At 44.5% G+C, this 20,853-nt stretch overlaps 1 pseudogene; it reads left to right on the forward strand.

Annotated features, from left to right (window-relative positions):
* LOC137537119 (uncharacterized) overlaps positions 1 to 20,853 on the forward strand; it is a 163,115-nt pseudogene that overhangs the window by 68,986 nt on the left and 73,276 nt on the right.

The raw sequence follows: 20,853 nt of genomic DNA on the forward strand, positions 1-20,853 counted from the left end.
ATTGGAGGGAGCTGAGATTTGTGTATTTGCTTATTTCCTGCTTTTGTCATTCTATTCTGTTGCCATTATTCTATTGCCAGTGGTGCAATAGGGCAAATCAATTGTAAAGTGTATGGCTACCTTTAGGCTGCTTACACACTAAGACGTTACGGGTGCACGTTAGTGCAGCCTGTAATGCTCCCCCAACGCACAGCAATGTAACACAAGTGGGCTGTTCACACTGCCCACGTTGCGTTACATGTAACGCTGCACGTTCTTCTGAAAGTGCAGCATACTATAGCGTTACAGCGGCTTAAGCCGCGTTAGACTGTTTGCAAATGCTCAGTCATGTTGGGGAGGAGCGGAGAGCGGCCAGGCACATGGCTAATTAATATGCACTGCACGTTGTGACATGCAGTGTTTACTTCCTGGTGCGGCTGCTCTGTGCGGCGATTGGCCGGCGGGACCAGGTGATGCCGCATGCGTCCAAGAGTACGCATCACGGCTTCACAGACGCCAGAGTGAGCTGCACAACGCGGCTCACTCTGACATCCACATCGAAGAGCACCAGGCCTTGCGTTAGGTGCACGTTATGCGACCTTAACGTAGCACCTAACGCAACGTCTTGGTGTGCAAGTAGCCTCACACATCTACTCTACCATAGTAGAGTTTTACATACAAATCCACTGATTTTTTTTTCCCATAATCCCTTATTACAGGCCCTACAAAAATACCTAAAAAGGGTTCCCAAGGTGACTAACTAGAGCAAGAAGATAACCATAATCTTCTTACTGTCTCTGTCCCCTTAAAGGATACCCAAAGTGACATGTGACATGATGAGCTAGACATGTATATGTACAGTGCCAAGCACACTAATACCTAGGATGTGTTCCTTTTATTCTTTGTCTGAAAGAGTTAAATATCAGGTATGTAAGTGGCTGACTCAGTCCTGACAGGAAGTGACTACAGTGTGACCCTCACTAATAAGAAATTCCAACTATAAAACACTTTCCTAGCAGAAAATGGCTTCTGAGAGCAAGAAAAAGATAAGGGGGATTTCTTATCAGTGAGGGTCACACCATAGTCACTTCCTGTCTGAGTCAGGACTGAGTCAGCCACTTACATACCTGATATTTAACTCTTTCAGACGGAGAAAAAGGAACATAGCATAGTTATTTGTGTGCTAGGAACTGTACATACACATGTCTATCTCATCATGTCACATGTCACTGTGGGTATCCCTTAAGCACGGGGTATGTTTGCCATGTTCAAAAAAACACAATAAAAAACATGCAAGCCTCAATTACTACAAAAATGCATTTTGGTATGTAACTACCATAAGAATCAAACCACTTAATCCAGACATCATAACATTATTTTGAGAGAAAAACTTTTCACATTAGGGGCCGCCACCTGCTTTCGCCTTACTCACAGATTTCAACACACACTCACACCTGGAACTACTCCTGCCGCTGCCTATCCTGACTCATCGTATAATCTGTTCCTCAAACTGAAGATAATGTCTTTTCAGGCTTGTATCCAAGCTTGCTTCTCCTTTGAAGGAGGTTTTTCCAGTTACCAGGTATCACAGCAGCTGTGATTTTACTACTAGCAGCACATTAGCATGTCAACACCGGAGAGGAATTATAGCATTTGAAGCCCAATGTGTACACACAACACGGTCTGCAGCATAGCATGATAAGGGCTTTCAGAAGTGTGGAACTTCAAGCAAGATGACCCTTATTTCTCCCAAAAGCATGTCCTTGCCTAATTGAATGTCTAATTGAGCAAAACAATTGTAAAGTGTATGGCAGCCTGGTGGCGTAGAGGTTAGCAAGAGTCCTGTGCAGTCGGTACAAGAATTATCCGACTCCTCGACTCCGCCTCCTTGGCCCTGGTTAGCTGTCTCGCCTTGCAGTCCCCAGTTCAAATCCCAGCCAGGACACTATCTGCAAGGAGTTTATATGCTTTCCCCTGTGTCTGTGTGAGTTTCTTCTAGGCACTCCAGTTTCCTCCCGTATTCAGAAAAAAACAAAAAAAAGCATAAGTTAATTTCCTTCCCCTAAATTGGCCCTAGAATATGATACATACATAGACATATGACTATCATAGGGATTAGATTGTGAGCTCCTTTGAGGGACTGTTAACTGAGAAGACAATATACTCTGTACAGCGCTGCAGAAGATGTTGGTGCTATATAAATACTAAATAACAATAGTAAAATCTTCACACATCTACCCTCCTCCTGTGTACTTTCCAATAGTAATGTTTTCAGAGTCCTGTTACCCGCCACACACAAACTTTCAGCATAAAATCCATTGGAAATCTGTGGAGCCACCTCGGCCTGCAAGGCCCCCAGATCTCCCCATCTATACGGGGAGGCCATGGTGAGTATTGCAGACTCACCTGTTCACTTGTGTGCTTCCTGTTATGTCCCATGTCTTTCTTCATTGCCAGTAGGGCGCCTGTACCCGTGACCCCAACACAGCTACAGGACATCAGTACATGTGGTGATGTCACATGGTTCAGGCGCCGCCATCGGCAATGCAGAAAGATGCAGGACACAGGAAGATGCAAGCCAGTGGACAGGTGGGCCTGCAATACTCACCACGGTCCGGGTGCACACATTTTACATGGAGGAGACCAGCTAGAGGTCCTTCAGTTGTCAGGGAATCTACCACTGCACAACCTTTCAAGTCCTTTTGAGCAAGATCTTTCTGATATTGGTCTGAAGATTGACGAGATTGTTCCACAAACAGAGGCTGCAGTTAGCCTATTGACCACAAGATGGCGATCTCACTTCTCCTAAGTGGAAAGCATGGTCAACAAGATATTACACCATAGAGAGGATGTAATGTAACAGAAGGAAGAGAAGTTGCACGAGGTGGAGGAGAGTCGTTGTTGGAAGAGGTAATTGTGTGATTCTTGCTATATATTGAGCAGAGCAGAGATCGGGGTGGACATACTTTGTTACAGAGGAGGCATAGATTCATACTGTCACTCTTTGGAATCCCTGTCACTCTTCCTTCCTCGTGTGACCCTCTTTCAGGACTAATGGACAGATCTGTGTAGATATGTGTATTTTATCTACCGGGGAAAAAAGTGTTTTATTGACTATAAACTTTATTCCCATTCTTTAAATTGATTACAGAGGAGGTCAGTGGCGGCTCCAGGAAATTTTTTTAGGGGGTGCTATGCAGGTGCTGGACCAATTTCCGGGGGAGCTGACGACCTGCGGCGCGCGAAATGGGTGTGGCTACAACCTGCGGCGCGCGAAGCAATGGGCGTGGTCATGACCGGGTGAGGGCGGGGCTAACTAATTTAAAGTGAACCCAGGGTGAGAGTGATATGGTGGCTGCCATATTTATTTCCTTTTAAACAATACTAGTTGCCTGGCAGCCCTGCTGATCTATTTGGCTGTAGTAGTGAACTGAATTACACCAGAAACAAGCCATGCAGCTAATCTTGTCAGTTCTGACAATATTGTCAGAAACCCCTGACCTGCTGCATGCTTGTTCAGGGTCTATGGTTGAAAGAATAAGAGGCAGAGGACCAGCACGGCAGCCAGGCAACTGGTATTGCTTAAAGGGAGATAAATATGGCAGCCTCAATATTATTCTCACCTCGGGTTCCCTTTAAAAGTGCAACGCAAAGACAGAGGGCCCAAGTTTTGGTGACCCTTTTCCCAGAAAATTCACATAATTGTGCAGGTTTTCTCAAGAAAATACACGTAATGTGAGCAGATTTTAACAAAAAACACGTCCAATGGTCCCAATATGCACAATCGGTGGCAGATATGGTCCCAATATGCACAATTGGTGGCAGATATGGTCCCAATATGCACAATCGGTGGCAGATATGGTCCCAATATGCACAATCGGTGGCAGAAATGACCCCCAATATGCACAATCGGTAGCAGAAATGACCCCAATATGCACAATCGGTAGCAGAAATGACCCCAATATGCACAATCGGTAGCAGAAATGACCCCAATATGCACAATCGGTAGCAGAAATGACCCCAATATGCACAATCGGTAGCAGAAATGACCCCAATATGCACAATCAGTAGCAGAAATGACCCCAATATGCACAATCGGTAGCAGAAATGACCCCAATATGCACAATCGGTAGCAGAAATGACCCCAATATGCACAATCGGTAGCAGAAATGACCCCAATATGCACAATCGGTAGCAGAAATGACCCCAATATGCACAATCCGTAGCAGATACGACCCCAATATGCACAATCCGTAGCAGATACGACCCCAATATGCACAATCCGTAGCAGATACGACCCCAATATGCACAATCCGTAGCAGATACGACCCCAATATGCACAATCCGTAGCAGATATGACCCCAATATGCACAATCAGCATCAACTGAAAAAGAAAAGAAAAACCCATTTACTCACCTACAGCCAGAAGACCTTCTTTCCCGACCTCCTGTCCCGAGTCCCGACCTCATTGTGGCGCGCAGCGCCCGCGCGCCCACGATCCTCTTCCTTCCCGACGTCACGACGAGACTTCCTGCCTGCATGCAGAGAGCAGGGCTACGGGAAAATGGCCGCCCGAAGCCATGCACTGCAGACTCGAAGTCTGCAGAACAGGGCTCCGGGCGGCCATCTTACCGTAGCCCTGCCTGCTGCTCCGTGCTGCCGCTGTGTGAACTGACTTGGCGTCTTTTAGACGCCTGAAGTCAGTTCACTCCAGGGGGTGCTTTGGGGGTGCTTGGACAATTCTAGGGGGTGCTCGAGCACCCCCTTGCACCCCCCTGGCGCCGCCCCTGGAGGAGGTCATAGTACACCTGTCACTATCCTGATCATCCCCCTTGAAGAAACTGCCATACAAGAGACTTTATAATAGAATCCCTTTTATGGTAAAGTCCAAAGGACTAGGAAAAGAAGTTTACTATATCAGAAGTGGTCATACATTGTATATTCATACAGGCTGATGGTCAGGACCTGAGGGCGGAGTTTACTATATCCAGATGATTATTATATCAGAGTTTACTATAACGAGATTCTAATGTATATAAACTAGCTGACGTCTGCCACGCCGCCCTCCCACCGTCCACGCTGCTGGCCGCTTCCCTCTGCTCTATGCCCACTGCTGATTGGCTGAACTCAAGCTTCGCTATGCACACAGACTGCTGCTAGCCATGGTGGTGGTTCCCTTGTACTCACAGCGGTGCGGCGATTGCCCATTTGTCTCCCAGCCACCAATGCTGTCTAGCGTGACTCTGACACTTCCATCCGCAGCTGTTTGACCACACCTGGGGCCAGTCACTTGCTACAGAAACCGCCAGCCGTAGTGGCAGTGATCAACTGGGATATGCAGGAGGATGAGGTGAACAAGGACACAGAGGCGATATAGGGGTCCCCCCACCCATCAGACCAACATTGACCAGCCAAAGGACAATGTGAGCTTTACACACATCTACAAGTGGCTTAGGACCTGGAAACCGATTGGCCCGTGTGTACATGTTCCAGACACCACGCTGCTTTGTGGAGCCTGACTGCTACTGCTGCTGTTGTTACAGCTTTGTGTGCTTATGCATCCTTGTTCCTGGCTGCTCTGCAATTTGTACTTATATGGCCATATGGTCTGCTCAACTTTATTGGAATATATGAGCTGGAGAACTGTTGCTTTTTTAGAGGAATCGTTCCCAAGTGGAAAGTCAGGAAAGTTAGATGCAGCTTTAGGAATTTAGCTTTCCCGTATTCTGCATTGGTTCCTTGGTGGGCCAATCTGTATGACTGGCCGGCATGTGTGATTGTTGAGGAGGTTGGCGTGTTTATGTGTAACAGTGCTGTTATTTTAATTAATTTATTCACCTACATACAATTTATTTTGATTGATTTAAAGTGTACCTGAGATGGGGCCACATGGATAAAATATACATACCTGGGGCTTCCTCCAGCCTGACCATTCCCTCGCCGCCCTCTTCTGACTCTCAGTTTGCCCATAACTGGCGCCAGAGAATCCTTCAGTCAGTGCAGGCTCAGTCTAGCCAGGCATGCTCCCCCGTCGCCAGGAGCTTTCTGTGCCTGCGCAATAGTGTGGTGCAGAATGCTTCCGGCATCGTGAGCGCGGTGCGCGTGGCCAGGCAGCGCATGCACAGTTGGCTCAGGACTGGAGGACTTCTGGAGCCGATTGCGGGTGAACGGGGAATTAGAAGAGGACGGCGTGGGAGCGGTCAGGCCGGAGGGGCTGGAGGAAGCCCAAGGTATGTATATTGTTTGTCTGTGGCCCCATCTCAGGTTCCCTTTAATGTCAGCATACACGTATGATGTGAATGCATTGTAACGAGCGAGCTTATTGAGTATACATTGTTGTGCATTATCTGTAGGTGTCTGTTTGCGCTATCAGTTATGTAATAGCAATTGATTTTTTTTTGTATTTAAATTTTTCTTTTTCTTTGCATAGTAGAATACAATCCACAAAGATATTCTTATTAAGTCAGGACAAAATAGTAAGACCAAATAGAGTTAACAGCAGTAACAGTGACCCAATACGATTGCCATGTGGAGATAAAATATATCCTATGGCCTCTATCAGTGGATATTTTCCTTGAACTAAAAGGGTAGTAACCTACAAAGAGTCACCCATCTCGCTGTAAAGAGCCCTTATGGGTATAAATCTGTTGTCTTATAACAAGAAATGAGGTGACCTTTCCAGATCACCATCCTGAAAGGGGTGGAGAACCCCAGACTAAGATAAGGATGAAGTGGGAAGGAGAAAAGGAAAAAGAAAAAGATTGAGATTTAGATCAGAAAAGAGGAGAAGAGCGGGTGGCCTGCCAGCCCACCGAACCATATAATCCCCTTCAAAAACAGTAGGGTCAAAAAGTTATTGTACATTCTACCCGATACAGATCATAAGTCAATATCTCTCCATAGTTTTTGAAAAATATGGATCTTATCTTGTATGACAGCTGTAAGATGTTCTAATTTGTAAATATACCTTATTCTGTTTATCACTTCAGATTTATTAAGAGGGGAGGAGTCCCTCCAATGTTTAGAAATAACACATCTCGCTGCTGTCAGAAAATGGTTAATCAGACGTTGGTTATGTGATTTCATCTTAGGTATAGGCTTGGCTAATAAACAAATCCAAGGATCTCTAGGAACTTCAAATTCAGTATAATGTTTTATTAGATGGAGTACATCCGACCAGTATGTTTGAATTTCCGAACAGAACCAAAATAAGTGATGGAGAGTTCCAGGTTGACCACAGTTCCTCCAGCATGCCGGGGAAAGTGAAGGGTTCCACTTATGTAAGCGAACTGGGGTCTGATACCATAGTAGCATTATTTTATAAATATTCTCTTTTGTAAGCACACAGATAGAGGATTTAGAAGCGTTAGTCCATATCTTTGACCAAGTATCAAGATTAGTATCTGTTTCCAGTGCTTGGTCCCAGTACTTCATGTTGATATTCCAAAGTATTGCGTTGTGGAGAGTTCAGCCATGTATAGAAAGAAGAAATTAATCCTTTTTGTGTGGGGCCAGCATCCCAAATTGCTTCAAACTCCGTTTTATGTGGGAATTCCGTATTAGGAGAAATCAAGGCTACAAAATGCCGAATTTGCATATATTGCAGGTAATGTGTATTGGTGAGTGCCATGTGATCCCTGAGATCATCAAAGGTATATAGTTTCCCTGTAAAGGGATTCATTAAGTCTGAAATAAACCAAATATCTTTTTGATACCATATTGATGTTGAAGTGCGTCTAAGACCTGTAGTAAACCTGGGGTTGCCAAAAATTGGGATCTTAGCTGACACCTGCGGAAAGAGGGATATCCGCCTCCCCACTACTGCCCACAATTCTAAATTGGACCGTAGGGAGGAGTATATCCCCCCCGCCTCCATAGGAGGAAAAATATTTTTCCATAGGAAAGCGCTAGGGTGATAGGGTCTGAATGCTGCAAATTCTATCTGTGCCCATTTTGCATGAGGCCTTCTCTCAACCCATGCTACCATCTGCCTAAATTGACTTGCTACATAGTAGTTATAAATATTTGGAACTGATACACCTCCATATTGTCTTTGCAAGGTTATAATTTTTTTTAGTTTCAAACGTTTTATTAAGGTTTTCAATAAAAAACAAGATTGCTTTTGTCGTTGCCCTTGGCAAAGGGCGTAATCACATGTTACACTTATTGGGTGAACAAGGCAGTTTGAACATTAACGTTAACAGTTACAAACATGACACAGAATCAAGTTAACAATTAGTTCTCTTTAGTAGCTTTGTATGGTACAGTTTTTAGAAGGACAAGGCACATGATCTTAGACCTGTTGATGTGGCGGCAGAGAGCCAGGGCTGCCAAGTTCTAGTGAAGGATAGTGTTGTATCATTGAGTATTGCATTCAGCCTTTCTGATATTAAAATATCCTTAACTATAAGATCGGTTAGTGCGATGGAGAGAAATGGTTTTTGCCATTGCCTCGCAATATGCAATCTAGCAGCCTTGGTAATATGTTGGGCTAGCCTGTGGTTGGGATATTTCCACTTTTGTGGTTTATTGCCGAGTAAAAGTTGGAATGGGTCTGGGGATAGGGGGACCTCAAGAGCAGTGCTTATGGCGGACGTGATGTCCTGCCAGAATTTCTGTGCAACTGGGCAAAACCACCAGATGTGTGTTATATCGCCGGTTTGGCCACAGCCCCTGAAGCAGAGTGGTGATGTGGAGTTTGAGAACCTGTGGAGTTTCTGGGTTGTTAAGTAGGTACGGTGGAGGATTTTATAATTCGTCTCAATATGTGAATAATAGTTGCTACCTTTGGTTAGTGTGAGGCAACATTTTGTCCAGGATTTATCAGGTAGTGTTCGTCCTAGGTCTGTCTCCCAATCAATCATGGGTTTTAGTTTATAAAAGTCTGGGGGCTGTGATAGCATTGAGTATATGTATGAGATCAGTCCTCCTTCTAGTGGGCGTAGTGAGCACCAGGCTTCATATGGAGTGCGGGTAAGTGTGGTGTTAGGCTCGGTTGCGAGGGATTTCAGGAAGTGGAAGAGTTGTATAGCTCTGAAGAATTCGGTAGGGGGGAACGAAGTGGTTGAGCAGAATTGTTGCCACGTTGGTATCTTGTCGTTTATCAAGAGTTTTTCTATGGTAGTGATTCCTTTTTGTGTCCACCATTGAAAGGTACGGGGTTCAAGGCCCGGTGGGAAGGCTAAGTTGTTAAATATCGGGAATTGTTTCGGGAGGGGGGATTGTAGGTTTTTGTTAAATTTAATACGGTTCCATATTTGTAATGAATGGGCAGTCAGAGGTGACTTAATTAATTGTTTGGTCTGTGGAGCTTTCAGCGCCCACTGTAGCGAGGAGAAGGATACTGGGTAAAGTAGGGCATCTTCAATATCTGCCCAGAGTGGGCGGTTGTGTTGTGAGTGGATTTGGGCTATTTGGGCAATTTGTGCCGCTCGGTAGTAGTTAAAGAGGTCTGGAACACCTAATCCCCCTCTGGATCTATTCATGTGCATTACTTTTTGGTTTATTCTGCTTTTTTTATTATTAGAAATAAATTTAAAGATAAGTGTCTGTAGATTTCTAAGTGATAGCTTAGTTACCTGTATTGGTAATGTTCTGAATAAGTAAAGTAGGCGCGGTAGAAGGTTCATACGAACCGCTTGTATTCGGCCTGTCCAGGAGATGGAAGGGGTGTTCCACCTTGAGAGGTCCCGTTGGAGTTCGAGTAGCATAGGTTTGTAGTTTAGAGCATAGAGATTTTTGGGGTTAGCTGGTATTTTAATTCCCAGGTACGTTAGATAGTTTGTTCTAAGTTGTAGTCCCAGACTGGTGGCCAGGGACGACGCACTTTGTGCGGTAAGGTTGGATAGGAGTATCTCTGATTTGTTAATGTTCAGGCAAAGGCCCGAAATGGAGCCAAATTGTTTAACTACTTTGAGCAGGTTGGGGATTGAAGTATGGGGAGAGGTCAGAGTGAGGAGGAGGTCATCGGCAAATAAATTGGCCTTGTATTCCCTGTTGCCTACCTTAAGACCTTGTATATCTGGAGACGCTCTGATTTTGTTGGCAAGGGGCTCGATGACTAGGGCGAAGATTGCAGGGGATAAGGGACACCCCTGTCTAGTGCCCCGCTGTATGGGGATGTTCGTGGGAGCGCTAGAGGGGAGTTTAAGTTGGGCTGAGGGGTTTGAATACAGACATTGAACCGCTTGAAGAAATGAGCCATTTATCCCCGCCCTTTGCAAGGCTATAAGCATAAATGGCCAGTCAATGGTATCGAATGCCTTTTCCATATCAAGGGCGAGTAAGGCGAGTGGTGTTTTATGGGAATTGGCTATGTGGAGGAGATTAACTACTTTTCTGACATTGTCAGGGGCCTGGCGGGAGGGGATGAAGCCCACCTGATCTCTGTGGACCAGTGGGTTTAGGACCTTGTTTATTCTTGCTACTAAGATCGAGGTTAGCAATTTGTAATCAATATTGAGGAGAGAAATTGGTCTGTAGTTTTTTATGTCTAGGGGGTCTCTCTGTGGCTTGGGGATAACGGCTATGACGGATTGTAAAAATTCAGGGTGAGGGGTTTTTCCGTCGAGAATAGAGTTAAATAGACGTTTAAGATATGGAGTTAGTACTTTCTTGAGTTTTTTGTAGTATGGGGCTGAGAAGCCATCTGGGCCTGGGGATTTGCCCGTTTTGAGTTTTTTAATGGCAAGCATAATTTCTAGGTCTGTGACGGGGATGTTAAGTGCTTGGGATTTCTCTGGGAGTAAGTGTGTGGTCCTCAGCTGCTGAAAAAAGGGGGGAGTCAGTGGGTCTTCCCTACTAGGAGGTTTGGCGGAGTATAGTTTTTTATAATATTCTGCAAACTCAGAGTGTATTTTAAGGGGATCAGAGGTTAAGGATCCTGATTTGGTGCGTATCTTTAAGATTTTATTGATTGCTTGAGTGTGGCGCAACTTTCTGGCCAACCAGGTGTTGGGTTTGTTATACTGTACGTATTGTTTGGACTTGGTCCATCTGATTGCTTTTTCTACACGTTCTGAAAGGAGGATTTCTATTTGAGTTTGTGTATCAGCGATTTGTTTTTGGAGATACCTGGAGGGAGAACATGCGTGAGCTCGTTGGAGTTGAGAGAGTTTATGTTCTAGGTTTAGTTGTGTATTGGTTTTACTTCTTTTTTTCTGAGAAGCTATTTTAATCAGATACCCCCTAATCACAGGTTTGTGGGCAAGCCAAAGAATATCTGGTTTGATGTTGTCAGTATCGTTTATTCGGAAGTAGTCTTGCAATTTTTCCTCAAGGTCTAGTATGGTTTCGTTATCGGTTAGGAGGCTTTCGTTAAGTCTCCAGGGTGGACGTGCTAGTGGGGTTATTAAAGAACTGCATGCTGTCCAGACGATGTCATGGTCAGACCACGAGCTTATAACATGACGGGAGAAAATAAGGTTGGGGATCAGAGATGATGAGATATAGATCATGTCGATTCTAGAATATGTCTGGTGGGCTGAAGAATAAAAGGTGTAGCCACGGTTAGTGGCGTTATGTTCCCTCCAGGTATCGACCAGCTGAATTGATGCTAACGCCGTGTGTAAGGATTTAGATAGTTGCCTTTGCCTAGCAGTGCTGGTAGGATGAGATCTATCTATTGTTGGGTTGGGAGCAATGTTGAAGTCTCCCGCCCACAATATTGGGCAGGGGGGTAGCTCATGTATTTTTTGAAGTATTTCATTCATGAGTTGCATGGGGGACTCCGGAGGTGAGTATACGTTAATTATACAATATTGGAGCGATTGGAAACTCCCAGTTAGAATAATATAGCAACCGTCATCATCTGTAATACATTTGTCAACATCAAAAGGTAGGGAGTTTTTCAATAATATGAGGACACCTCTGTGCTTAGTGTTGGAGGAGGAGGCATAGTGTCTCTGGTATTGTTTATGAAAATATTTTGGGGCGGAAGTCTTTGTGAAATGTGTTTCCTGAACACAAATGATGTCAGGTTGACATTTTTGATAATCTATGAATGCTTTACGGCGTTTGTAGGGGGAATTCAATCCCTTAGCGTTGTGGGAAATGATATTTAGATTAGTCATTTTTTGGGGATAATTTGTGCTATGCCACCATGCCTCCTTCCCCTCCACCGTCCATACTTATTGATTCGTAATAGAAATTGTAGGGGACACTGTGTCAAGTTTAACAACAAAAAACAGGGAGACCAACATGGTCTAACGGTAGACAGTATTATGTCAATGGTAAGTATAGTGGAACATGTCCTCATGGTAATGGTGTAAGTTGCCAGTAATAATATCAGTCTGGCAGCTCGGACCATTGTGTTAGGGGCAGCATAGTTCGACTTCGGCAGCCAACTAAGAACATAACTAAACGCTTTAGAAATAGTCAGTTTATAGCGAGTAGGGTTATAATTTTTTTTGAGATCCTAGGTGGTTTGCTGTGCCATATAAAGCGTAGTAAAGCCTTTTGAAGGGGGATTAATATAGTTTGCGGTATCCATATAGGTATTGTGGAAAATATATAGACTAATTTAGGTAGGGAGTTCATTTTAAAGGCCGTCATACGACCTATCCAGGATATATTGTAATCTTTCCATTTGTTTAGGTCTTTAATAATATGAATAATTAAAGGAGAAACATTAAATTGGATTAATTTCTTGGAATCATAAGGGAGATGAATTCCCAAGTATTTGAGGGTATCCTTCTGCCATCTATATGGGAACCGCAATTTCAAACCTTCTACCATTAAGGAAGGAAGATTAAAGGAGAGGGCCTCTGTCTTGCTATCATTGATTTTATAATTTGAGAAGTTACCAAACCTAGAGAGCTCTGCATGTATATTAGGGAGGGAGACATGCGGGTTGGTTACCGATATCAGTACATCATCCGCAAATAGTGAGATTTTGTATGCAGTATCCTCAATTTTAATCCCTGCTATATCAGGGTTGCCCCGAATATGCGCCGCCAGAGGCTCTATAGAAAGAGCAAAAAGCAGGGGGGACAGGGTGCAGCCCTGACGAGTACCGTTGGATATTGAGAAATATTGATGAGGGTCTGTAAACGGTATTTTTAAAGCTACCTGGGGGTTCGAATACAATTTATAGAGAGTGTTGAGAAACGCTCCCTCAAAGCCCATGGTCCTCAGAGTTTGAAATAGAAAAGGCCAACTTAACCTATCGAAGGTCTTTTCTGCGTTGAGGCTTAGTAGTATGGATGGAAGTTTTGAGTGATTGATAAAATCTATCAAATTTATAGTACGACGAATATTGTCCCCTGCATATCTACCCGTAACGAAGCCTACCTGGTCCATATCTACTAGAGATGGCAATAGCGGAGATAAGCGATTTGCCAAAATTTTTGTAAAAATTTTTAAATCTGTGTTCAATAGAGAAATTGGCCTATAATTTTTGGGGTCTAACGGATCCCTATCAGGTTTGGGCAATACCACCATATGAGATTTTAACATTGTATCAGGAATAGGGTCCATTCCCAGAAAGTTATTAAATAATAAGGCCATTTTTGGGGCTAAAAGATCCCGAAATTTTTTATAGTAGGCCATTGTGAACCCATCAGGACCAGGGGCTTTGTGGGGTTGAGCCTTTTTAAGAACCTCAAGAATCTCTTCCAATTCTATTCCTGCATTCAGTGTGTTTAACTGATTAGATGTCAGTATAGGGAGCCCACAGGATTTTAAGTAGTTTTTCATTTCTATTTGGGGTGGATGTGTATAATTTTCTGCCTTTTGAAGATTATATATTTCAGAAAAATATTCCTTAAATATCTGGGCTATATGGCGAAGGTCATGATGTATTACCCCCTTTTTGTCTTTAAGGGTAAGGACTGCATTTCGTATTTTCATGTCCCTGAGTTTTTCGGCGAGTAGTGTATGGGCCTTATTCCCTTTCTCATAACAGTTGCCTCGTGAATAACAATGACCTTTCAACTGAAGTATAATGGAGATCGGCTAGTTCCTTGCGCAACACTTCCAGTTTATGAAATAACTGTTTAGAGGGGCATTTTTTGTGAGATTCTTCCAACGTGGCAATTTGAGTAAGAAGATCAGTAACCTTTGTAAGGGCTTCTCTTTTCCTTTTGCTAGCTATTGCGATAAGTTTTCCCCTAATGCTAGCCTTATGGGCTTCCCATACAGTAGAGTAATGAGTAACTGACCCCGTGTTTATTTGGAAAAAGCTGTTTAAATTTTCTAAGATATCTTGATATACTTCCTCGTCCAAGAGTAAGCTGTCATTTAACTTCCAGACCGAGGGGATTTTTGGGTTGTAAATTTAAAGTTAGGTCTAGTGGGGCGTGGTCTGACCAGGAGATTGGGCCTATCTCAGAAGAAATCAAAGTGTTCAGCAGGGCAGGAGTTATAAAAAAGTGGTCTATTCTAGTATATGTAGAGGAAGAGTGGGAGTAGAATGTGAAATCAGTGTCTTCTGCATGCAGAGCTCTCCAGGCATCACACAATCCAAACTGTTTCTGCAACAGCCTGAAGTTCTTAGCAGTTTTGCAAATAGTAGAGAAATTAGAGGGAGTGGTCTCGGATCTACGATCCCTAGTAGGGAAGCTTATTAAGTTAAAATCTCCCCCTATGATCACATTTGTGCATTTTAGCTGTTCCACTTTCTTAAAAACCTTTTCCAAAAATTGCAGCTGATGGTCGTTTGGTGCATAAACAACCACCAATACAATATCTAGTCCATGCAAGGAACCTTGTAATAAAATGAATCTACCCTTGGGATCACTGCATTCAGTTTAAACCCGAAATGGGCATCTGTTGTGTATTAATAGTTCGACTCCCGCTTTTTTTTTCTGCGTCGCTAGCCATAAAAGAGGTCGGGTAGGCCTTGCTTTTCAGATATCCCGGTCGCTTAGAGGAAAACCGTGTTTCCTGTAGGAAAACAAAATCTGCGCCAATGCGCTCTAGATCCCGTAGGGCTAAGTATCGTTTACGAACCGAGTTGAGCCCTTTAACGTTAAGTGTAACCAACTTTACCATGGTGGGAGATTATAGAAGCCAACTTTAATAATGCAGTGAGCCCAAATTAGGGGGATCCATGACATGTAATATAAGCACAAACAAACAATGGTGAGTGGCTGGCAGGCAAGATAATCAGAGAACAGGGTGGAAATAAGGAAAGAAAAGAAGAGAGAGAAAAACAGAGACAGAGAAAAACCAGCCCCTAACTTTAGGGGAACAAACAGCATAACATTTCCATAAACTAAGTATTGCATGATAAACATCATTGATGTAATCAGGAACTGTACATGCAATGCCAGTAAAACATATTTATGAAAGACAAGGGTATATATATCCCTTGTTTGGGTGCGCCCCGCTGCACACCCATAGAGGGGATGCATGCTGGCACCTTGCGACTGGGTGTCCCAGAGCCGCACCTCCAGGCTGCACAATATAAATCTGAATACTTGTAACTACATAGCGTCAAAAACTTTACGAATATCGAAAATAAACCTGAATTGTGGAAAGAAAATAGTAGGCAGTGTCCTAGTTCCGTGCTCAGGTGATAGGGACCTCTGACGAGAGGCAGGGTGGTGATGCAGTTTGATCCCGGGCTTTAGCAGGAGATCCATTTGTTTGGGAGTAAGATTTAGATTTAGATTTCCCCGGCATGCGTAGTCCTAGGCCTTTAAGTAAATCCGGAGCATCTTCTGGGGCAGAGATGGCGTGATATGTGCCCTCTTTGACCGCTATCAGTTTAAAGGGATATTCCCATCTATACTGGATATCATTTTCCCTTAATAATGCAGTAACAGCTTTAAGTTTTCGGCGTTTAGCCAGTGTGATGGGGGATATATCGTTAAAGATTTGTACTTCGTGGTCACGGAATGTGTAAGAGTTAACATTGCGTACCTTTATGGCCACCTTCTCTTTAACTTCGTAGTAGTGGAAGCGGACTATTATGTCTCTAAGTTGAGGAGCTCCCTCTGGGTGTGGCCCTATCACCCGGTGGGCTCAGTCGAACCGCCACATATCTTGTGAGGTGTCTGGGGAAATGTCTGTGAATAGGTCGGTCAAGTATTGTTTAATGTCCGGGGGCTTGACAAAGTCCGGCACCCCTTTTACCCTTAGATTTGACCTCCGATCTCTATTCTCATGATCCTCCATGGAGCGATGTAGTTCCCCGACTGTATCTGTTAGTTTATCGTTTTCCTCCTCTAAATATGCGCAGCGTTGCTCCAAAGTCGCAACCGATTTTTCCAGTGCCGCGGTCCGAGCTAGTGAGGACTCAACGTCCGAGCGAAGGCCCTCCAGGGCTGAGGAGACCGCGTCCTTTATTGTACCTGGTAGTTTCATGTGAAGGTCGGATAAACAGGATTCCAATACAGCCCTTGTTATGAAATCTGAAGTATCAGGCCGCTCCTCGCCATGCTGGGATTTAGGAGACACCATCTTGGTAGGAGACGGAGGTCTAGCAGGCCGGGAGAAATATGCCTCAAAGTTCCTTTTGGATGCCGATTTACCCCTCTTCTTCGGTCCCATATGAATCTGCACTCGATGGGGAACCAGGACAAGCCTTTTTAGTCCAGGTATGCCAGGAGAATGACGCTGTAGGGTTTATCTTGTGCTAGCCATCGGCGGAGCTCTCAGGCTAAACGGCCATCTTGCTCGGCGTCGCGCATGCGCCTCCTCAATAGCAATTGATTTTGATTGCATGTTCACCATTATTTCTGATCAATAAATGTGTTTTGTTTTTCCACACCGGTGGCTGGCTAAGCATCGGATTCTTTTGGTCTAGACGACTTTGATGTGTCAGCTGGGGCATATACCCACAGTGGATGAAACATTTATACAAAGGAGGTGTATCCTTATTTTGCTCCCCCAACTTCCAAGTTTTCCCTGTACCTGCTGCTATGCTGTGACTTGTTTGCCAGTTTTCAAGTGCCCCCCCCCTAAATGTGCAATAGATTATGGCTGGCATCTCACCTTCCTAGTAATAATTCAGTCACATCACAGAGACAAGAGAATATGTATATGGAATATAGCCATGTCCCACCAGTGCTGGCATCTCACCTTCCTAGTAATAATTCAGTCACATTACAGAGACAGGAGAAGATGTATATGGAATATAGCCATGTCCCTCCAGTGCTGGCATCTCACCTTCCTAGTAATAATTCACATCACAGAGACAAGAGAAGATGTATATGGAATATAGCCATGTCCCCCCAGTGCCGGCATCTCACCTTCCTAGTCACATCACAGAGACAAGAGAAGATGTATATGGAATATAGCCATGTCCCTCCAGTGCCAGCATCTCACCTTCCTAGTAATAATTCACATCACAGAGACAAGAGAAGATGTATATGGAATATAGCCATGTCCCTCCAGTGCCGGCATCTCACCTTCCTAGTCACATCACAGAGACAAGAGAAGATGTATATGGAATATAGCCATGTCCCTCCAGTGCCAGCATCTCACCTTCCTAGTAATAATTCACATCACAGAGACAAGAGAAGATGTATATGGAATATACCATGTCCCTCCAGTGCCGGCATCTCAGCTTTCTAGTAATAATTCAGTCACATCACAGAGACAAGAGAAGATGTATATGGAATATAGCCATGTCCCTCCAGTGCTGGCATCTCACCTTCCTAGTAATAACTCACATCACAGAGACAAGAGAAGATGTATATGGAATATAGCCATGTCCCTCCAGTGCTGGCATCTCACCTTCCTAGTAATAATTCAGTCACATCACAGAGACAAGAGAAGATGTATATGGAATATAGCCATGTCCCTCCAGTGCCGGCATCTCACCTTCCTAGTAATAACTCAGTCACATCACAGAGACAAGAGAAGATGTATATGGAATATACCATGTCCCTCCAGTGCCGGCATCTCAGCTTTCTAGTAATAATTCAGTCACATCACAGAGACAAGAGAAGATGTATATGGAATATAGCCTTGTCCCTCCAGTGCCGGCATCTCACCTTCCTAGTAATAATTCAGTCACATCACAGAGACAAGAGAAGATGTATATGGAATATAGCCATGTCCCCCCAGTGCCGGCATCTCACCTTCCTAGTAATAATTCAGTCACATCACAGAGACAAGAGAAGATGTATATGGAATATAGCCATGTCCCTCCAGTGCTGGCACCTCACCTTCCTAGTAATAACTCAGTCACATCACAGAGACAAGAGAAGATGTATATGGAATATAGCCATGTAACTCCAGTTCCCGGCATCTCACCCTCCTAGTAATAATTCAGTCACATCACAGAGACAAGAGAAGATGTATATGGAATACAGCCATGTCCCCCCAGTGCCGGCATCTCACCTTCCTAGTAATAATTCAGTCACATCACAGAGACAAGAGAAGATGTATATGGAATATAGCCATGTCCCCCCAGTGCTGGCATCTCACCTTCCTAGTAATAATTCAGTCACATCACAGAGACAAGAGAAGATGTATATGGAATATAGCCATGTCCCTCCAGTGCTGGCATCTCACCTTCCTAGTAATAATTCAGTCACTTTACAGAGACAAGAGAAGATGTATATGGAGTATAGCTATGTCCCTCCAGTGCCAGCATCTCACCTTCCTAGTAATAATCCAGTTCAGTCACATCACAGAGACGAGACTATATGTCCATCCAGTATAGCCATGTCCTTCCTGTGTCCCCCACATTGCCATTATCCTCCAGTATGTAATGTTTCCCACCTCAGTAATGCCGTTTCTTTCCCAGTACTGTATAGCCATATCTCCCCTGTGTCCCCCAGCATTGCCATTATCCTCCAATATGTAATGTCCCCACACCCCATTAATGCCATTTCTTACCCAGTATAGCCATGTCCTCCCTGTGTCCCCCAGCATTGCCATTATCCTCCAGTTTGTAATGTCCCTTACCCCGGTAATGCCATTTCTCACCCTGTATAGCCATGCCCTTCCCCCCCCCCCCGTGTCCCCCAGCATTGACATTATTTTTATTATTGGTTTATATAGCGCCAGCATCTTCCGTGGTGCTGTACAACAGCATTCAGGGTATAATAATACTATAGTTAATACAAGACAATGGTGGATTACCGCTGATGCAGTGAACAAATCAACTACAGATTATTACACAGGTGGGAGGCATGCACACACATTACACAGCTTTATGAGACTAAATGGGATGAGAGCCTTGGCCAGAAGGCCTTAAGTCTGGTACACACCATGCAATTTCCCATCAGATAGATCATTTCTGAAAGATCTGATCGGATTTCTGATCGATTTTCTGATCACTTTTATGCAAATTGATCAGAAAAACGATCGGAAATCACTTTGAACCTGTTGGAAATGATCTATTCGCCCCATCTATCTGGCGAGAAATTGCATGGTGTGTACCAGGCTTTAGTCTAAAGGTTTAAGAAATAAGACAGTAGGTAAGGGGAAGTTGTGTATCAGATGGTAGAAATGGTGGTCAGTGGGTGACGTGTCCTAGATAGGAGAGTATGCTTGCCTGAAGAGGTGAGTTTTCAGATTGTGCCTAAAAAGAGTAAGTGCGGGTGAGTGGCGGATGTGTTGAGGGAGAGCATTCCAGAGGAGGGGAGAGGACTGAGAGAAGTCATGTAAGCGGGAGTGAAAAGAGGTGACCAGGGAAGAAGACAGAAGGATATCGTTAGTAGAGCGGAGATTGCGTGTAGGATGGTATCTGGAAATAAGTTGATTTAGATGGGAAGGAGCTAGGCTGTGAAGAGCTTTGTAGGCGAGAGTAAGGATTTTAAATTGTATCCTTTGTGTAACTGGCAGCCAGTGAAGGGACTGACAGAGGGGAATTGGGCTGGAGAAGTGGGAGGTGAGGTGGATGAGGTGTGATTGGCAGCTAGTGAAGGGACTGACAGAAGGGAATTGGGCTGGAGAAGCTGGAGGAGAGGTGGATGAGGTGTGATTGGCAGCCAGGGAATGGACTGACAGAGGGGAATTGGGCTGGAGAAGTGGGAGGTGAGGTGGATGAGGGTGTGATTGGCAGCCAGTGAAGGGACTGACAGAAGGGAATTGGGCTGGAGAAGTGGGAGGCGAGGTGGATGAGGTGTGATTGGCAGCCAGGGAATGGACTGACAGAGAGGAATTGGGCTGGAGAAGCTGGAGGAGAGGTGGATGAGGAGTGATAGGCAGACAGTGAAAGGACTGACAGAGGGCATATTGGGCTGGAGAAGTGGGAGGCGAGGTGAATAAGGTGTGACTGACAGCTAGTGAAAGGACTGACACAGGGTAAATGGGCTGGAGAAGTGGGAAGTGAGGTGGATGAGTCGTGCGGCAGAGTTCATGAGGGACTGTAGTGGGGATAAATGGTTGGCAGGGAGGTTGTAGAGCAGAGAGTTGCCATAGTCTAGTCGTGAAATAATCGGGGCATGCACCAGAAGATTGGTAGCATCCTGTGTGAGAACGGGGCGCATGCGGGAGATGTTTTTAAGGTGGAGGCAACAAGAGGCAGATAGTTTTGTCTATGAGTGGTTTGAATGAATGACTTGAGTCCGTTTTTACATCTAGACCGTGAGCCTGGTAGAAAGGTGATCTTGAAATGCCATCAACAGAAATAGTGATGTCAGGCTGGGGCGTATATTTGTATATTTGGGTATCATCAGTGTATAGGTGATATTGGAAGCCAAAGGAACAGGAAAGGAGCAGGCTAAGACCATAAGTGTAGTTAGCGAAAAGGAGAGGTCCGAGGACTGAGCCTTGGGGAACTCCAACATTGAGGTGTCACGGAGAGGAGGTGTTGCCGGAGTAGGTGACTCTGAAGGTCCTATCTGTGAGATAGTAGGAAAACTAGGAGAGAGCAAGACCCTGAATGCCCATGGATGCCCATTATCCACCAGTATGTAATGTCCCCCATCCCTCTGATGCCATTTTTTTCCCTGTGTAGCCTTATCCTCCCTG

Source organism: Hyperolius riggenbachi, chromosome 10, assembly GCF_040937935.1.
Source record: "Hyperolius riggenbachi isolate aHypRig1 chromosome 10, aHypRig1.pri, whole genome shotgun sequence".
NCBI classification, from domain to species: domain Eukaryota; kingdom Metazoa; phylum Chordata; class Amphibia; order Anura; family Hyperoliidae; genus Hyperolius; species Hyperolius riggenbachi.